The following is a 5,737-nucleotide window of genomic DNA, read 5'->3' as shown; positions in this document are numbered from 1 at the left end:
TGTACTACAAATTCAGGGAGATCCCTTTCATGTCCTTATAGGCTAGGTCACACAATCCATATATTCCATCAGTGGTGCCCTCGTGGTGCCTTAGGCGTGTATTGTTTTTTGCACAGTACTAGAACATGATTCCACTTTTATGCATTGAGATTTTTGGTGTGATGTTGCAATCCAAAATTTAAAGAATGTATACACTTTGTGAGGATCATCAAGTATAACCAAAGACTAAGAGGGTGGTGATTATCCATGACTTTGAACATTCTAGTGTAGCTGCTCCAAACGTAGTATTGAAAAGATGTTGGAAACCTATTCTATGCTTGCCAACACAAGAGTAAATTGATCTAGGTGCAACATTGGATGACATTGGACTCATTGTAGTAACTACAATAAAAATATAGCTCCGACAGATGAATTGTTCAATTCATAAGATTTCTAGGCATGTCATTATGACTTCTTTTGTCATTGGTCCATTAATGTTGTTATGTTTTTATGTTTTTTGTCAATAATTATTATATTTGTCTTAAAGTTATGAATTGGCTATGTTGGAGTTTTGTAAACAAAATGAAAAAATGATTGGATGCACACAAATACGTGCATGCGCACACACGTGCACATGTGCATGTGCGTACACACACACACACATTCTCCTTATTTTTGACATTGTAGCAAAATTTTACATTTAGTTTTCCTTTTTTGTAACATTATCTACTGCATCAATTTGTTCCTCTATAATAGTTTTAGGTTTTGTATTTTCTATTAACATTGAACCATTATATAATTTACAACATGCAGAAACTATCTAAAGAACGTAGATAAGTTTCTATTGAAATTACACAAAATCTACACCTTAATGTAGATTTCGTTTAAGGTTGATGGGTTCAAATTTGGGATAAGGAGTTCATCTTTGGAAAGGCAAAAAAATTGAAGGTCCCCTAAAATGGGCTCCATGGAACTTTGAACCTCCACTAATGTGAGCATACTACATTTTGTGAGTATGTCAATGTAATTCTTTTTTTTGTGAGAGGGGGCTTTCTGTCTAGGCACGCTAGAGTAGGCAATTACACCCATGGGACACCTCATTGAGAACAATGGCACGACATGCATCTCATGGAGAAAAGAGTGGCACCACATGCAACTCAAGAATGCAACTCAAGAAATCCATGATGGACAATATCCACATTCAAATGCTAACACTCAACCAAAATACAACTCTAGATGCCAAGGAAGGCTAATTTGTGGAGTAATCTAAGCGATGCAAGCTCAGCGGCGTCATGTCCATTGGATAGCTTCCAAGAACTCTCAGAAATGTGGTGAATTCTTGGAGCTCGGCCATGGCGTTCTGAGCCCTCGCGTCTGCCATTGATGCTTCAAAATCAACGTAGAAGAGGTACTCGAAGTACTTGGCTATCCCTCGGTCGCTGTCGTCCACCACTCTCAGCGGTCGCTTCCTTTGTGGGCGGCTCTCTATCTTTGTAAGATTGATGTTTCGAAATGCAAATGCAGACAATACCTTGAACAGAATGCCTGTCGATTCGTCGTGCGCGAAGACGATGCTCGTCTTGAACGGTCTGTCGGTGCGTGGAATGATCGGTTCCCTCGCCAGCATGACAAACCTTGTCATATTGCTTGCATCGTCTTGAATGCCATCCGCTAAGACCTCCAGGCCATAGATCTCAGCTGCCCTAGAGCTTCCGATAGCCGCCGTGTCCTTAAGCCCTCGAGCAGCGACGAATTGGGCAGCCCCTGCAGTGTCGTCCACCGCCTCGCGGATTACATTCAGACCCAGCCTTGTCAGAGTGTGTTCGCATTGCGCAAGTGCTTGCGGGTGGCTGATAACGCGGTTGAGCTCCTCTTTCTTGACTCCGGGAATCCCGAGCAAGCAGTGGTGAACCGGAAGCTGCACCTCACCCACGATGTGTAAGCTATGGCGAAGAAGTAAGTCGTAATTGCGGTGGATGCTTCCGCCAAGGGAATTCTCAATCGGCAACACAGCCCTGTCTGCAATCCAGAGCTCTACAGATTCGAAGGCCGTCTCGAATTGATCGCAAGGAACGGGTTCACAATCAGGATATGCTTTGGACGCTGCGGCCTCACTGTAGGCTCCAGGAACTCCCTGGTAAGCAACGCGAAGCTCCGATCCATGCACAAGAGCAGATTCCAAATCCGTAATTGAAAGAGGCCTCGGAAGGTTGACTGGATCCGAAACTTTGACGAGATTGCTGCCACTCTCGCTTGATTCTACGATCGCAGAAGGATCTTTCTCGCTCGCTGCGGCAAGCAGGTGAAGCCCACAGCAGCTGGGGAGAAGGTTGAGAAACCCAGAACTGTGGAGGTGGGAAGAAGGAGAGATTAAGAGGGAGATTGATTCCGAGTGCTCGAAAGGCTGCTGCGGGGATGCGGTTGCGATTGTTGTGGCAGGAAATGAACGATTTTGAAAGACGAAGTGACGATATACAGAGATGGAAGACACGCCCAGGTACCTGCTGTTCGCAACGTGAAGAGCCATTTGCGTTAATTGAACTACAAGATCAAGTATACAAAAGTTCAACTCAACCTTGCTCTAAAGAACGTGCTTCGGACTACATCTCACAATGTAAAACGTTTAAATTCTACTCTCAACCTTTGGTCTTCTCAAGAGAGCCATCTCATGAGAGCTACGCTTTGCCCTCTCTTCTTGGGCCTACATGTGACAATGTGGTTAGGTAGGCTACAAGCATGACAATGTGGTTAGGTAGGCTACAGGCATGTCCTTGCAGGTGGGTGAATGTTCGCTTTGTCCTATCATGTCGTGTTTCTTTTTCTCTTGGTTAGTCTACAAGCATGCCATGTTTCCTTTTAGCTTCATTGGTCTAAGAGTTGGTGCTAGGGTTCTCTAAGGAAAATTGTACTTGCCCTCCACTCATGTTTTGATTATTGAACATCCACATAAACAAGTTTTTAAGTATTAAAACTTGGGGGCCAAACCCACCTTGGATCCTAGAGCACATAGCAATGCTCCAAATTATAATACTTATTTTCCCCAACCCATTTGTCGGGTTAGCCATATAGTGATTTTTTTTTAAAAATCCTGAAGTGAATATTAATCCTATAAAAATCCTATTCCAACCATTCATATTTTTGGCCCTTTTGAGTTATAGTTTTGAAATTAAATCCGATAACTCCAACCCAATGAATATTCCCTATGATGAAATCTCACAAAAAGGGACATTTGAAAATCAATACTCATGCACCGCCAATGGTTATATTATAAATATTCATGGCTAGATCATGCCTTATTTTGAGAGATTCCTTCTAAAGCATTATCAAATAGATCCATAAAGACAAACTACAAGGGATAAACATGTGAATCTTTGAAAGGATGTTAGCAAAACAAGCTCCACTTTAGAGATTTTACATGAAAATAGAAGAACTTTGTGGTGGGCAAAAACCTCGGCAACTACTTATGAAATGAAAATGGAGTAAAGAGCATTTTCTCTTTAGTCAACCTATATGAAAACTCCAAAATGAGATTTTTGCTACTCTTAGAAGGGACATTGATCTTCTAAAAGAAATCCCATGAGACCATTGATTGTTTGTAAAAGATCTAAATCATTTCTTGACATGGCTTGCTATCTAATTAACATGAAACATTGAAAGGCAATGGAAGTTGTTGTCATGTATGCTATTGCAACACACGCCAAGATCAATGGTTATAAGTATCTTCTATCCTTAAATTGTGAGTTTTGTGGCCTATAATCATATGATTACATTAAAAGGGAAAATCCTTGAATATAAATAGTCTCTCCCTACTTAGTGGCAAGCACCCCTCCTTGGGGCTCTCATCCTTGCTTTGTTATGCAGCCTGACCTCATTTTTTCTAGCCTATTACCATATCCAAATTATCATCTCCTTCAATACTTTTGCTGATATGTCAAAGCATTGATATACATAGAACACCAACTATGATGGTATATAGGACTAGCTTGGTGGTGTGTTTTAGGACATATCATGATTTATTGCAAAATTGTATCTTCATGATAGAGTATAGTATAATTAATAAGAAATATTGGAGCATTTAGCATGGATTGAATTTAGACATTTAGTTAGGGTAGGTTTGGCTTGGTTGGAAGAGTGTCAAATGAAACCCACCAACTAACAATGGGACCATGTGAGGTAGGATGCATTGGTGCCCTTTCGTGCCTTTGAAGTGCAAAGAGATATAGAAGTACACAACCTTTTAACCTAATGTGGGTGGAATGGCTATGATATTCCCCATGTAATTCACTTACTTAAATCCTCGAGGGGTTCACCTCCAAAAATTTTAGTGTACTACATGCATTCAAAAGGAGGGGTATTTGAACTTACCTTTTGGAAAACATTTAACAGGATTATAATGCCAAGAGGGGTTTTTTAATTCAACTTTAGAGAAAATTTATTTAGTTCAGAAGGAAAGAGGGGTGATTTTATTTGGGGGAAAATTTTAGTTGAGGTGTTTTTCAAATACCCCTTGAATGCATGTAATACCAAGGGTTGCTTTGTAGTGCACCCCCTGAGCTTAAATCTACAAACTAAACATTAATTAGCAAAGAATCTTGAGAGACAAGAAACAAAAATAATCAAATTACCGTAACCATTTAATTATGTCAAATAGATTTTCATCTCTACCTAAGTTTATAACCCTTAAACAAGGTTATCAATAGAGTTTCAATCACACAAGGGGATCACATAGTAAAGGGATAACATTTATAGTGAACTAATTTTGAATTAAATTTCCTAGATTTTGTATTGCTTTCCATCTAAAAATGTAGACAAAACAAAATTTGCCAAGAACTCCCAATAGTCCATCCCAAACATAAATTTATTATGAATAATAGACTACTCAATAACCAACATCTTTGAAGGTAGTTGGAAAGGTTGGTTTAGAATGGAAGTCTACACCAAAAATGACTTTCTCACAATTTGTTCCATAAAAATTGAAAATTTATTGTTGGTGATGAACCTTTGATGCCATACTAGAAATGAAGTTCTACAACATTCCTCAAGATTTGAAAATTGTCTTTGTACCTATTTTGATCTTTTCCTATGCTCACATTCTTTTTTCCAAAAGTTGTAAGTGTATAAGTAAAATAATAAAATTTGAAAAGATTTACTATATAGAATTTTGATGGTATTTTATAGTATAACTTCCCTAAAAGTTGTAGGTGAGTAAGAGGATGGGTTTTATTTCTCTATATTTCTACGGGGGATGGGGATGGTGAGGGTCACTAACAAATATGAAGCTCTATAATGCATTGCTAAGTGGTTCTTAAAACTTGATGCCCTTCTACACCAAGTTCAAACTTGTATACCGTGTGTAACTAGGAAGTTATTAATTACCATTTCACTGTCTCTAATATTATGTCACATGTAAGTGTATTGTGCTATTTAATGTTTTGACATCATGAAATTTTTTAAAGAGGATTTTAAAGTAATATTTAAGGAAATGCATTTATTATGAAATATGACAATTTAAGCACATAAAAAGGACTTCTCAAAAGTATGTGGACTTTGAAGTAATAAAAAATTAGTGAACATTATGCTAGTATTACCAAAGTGGTGCATAGGACCAAGAAGGATACCACAATGGAAGGGATGTACAACAAGCCATTATACCACCAAATGAAGTTCATTTAAAGGTATAAAACCTAATTGGATTTCCTTGAGTAAGAAGAATTGGCCACCAACCTCTATTATACACACACACAGCATACGATATATG

The 5,737-nt window shown here is 38.7% G+C and overlaps 1 pseudogene; it reads right to left on the bottom strand.

The window, feature by feature from the left end:
• Positions 1–1,031: 1,031 nt before the first annotated feature.
• LOC147888401 (arogenate dehydratase/prephenate dehydratase 6, chloroplastic pseudogene) lies at positions 1,032–2,506 on the bottom strand (annotated as a pseudogene).
• Between the last annotated feature and the right edge of the window lie 3,231 nt (positions 2,507–5,737).

The sequence above is a fragment of the Dipteris shenzhenensis genome, chromosome 21 (assembly GCF_047967505.1).
Source record: "Dipteris shenzhenensis isolate YYH24624 ecotype China chromosome 21, Dip_SZ_1.0, whole genome shotgun sequence".
Taxonomy (NCBI): domain Eukaryota; kingdom Viridiplantae; phylum Streptophyta; class Polypodiopsida; order Gleicheniales; family Dipteridaceae; genus Dipteris; species Dipteris shenzhenensis.
The sequence above is the reverse complement of the archived record's forward strand: the minus strand, read 5'-3'. Positions and strand labels throughout refer to the sequence as shown.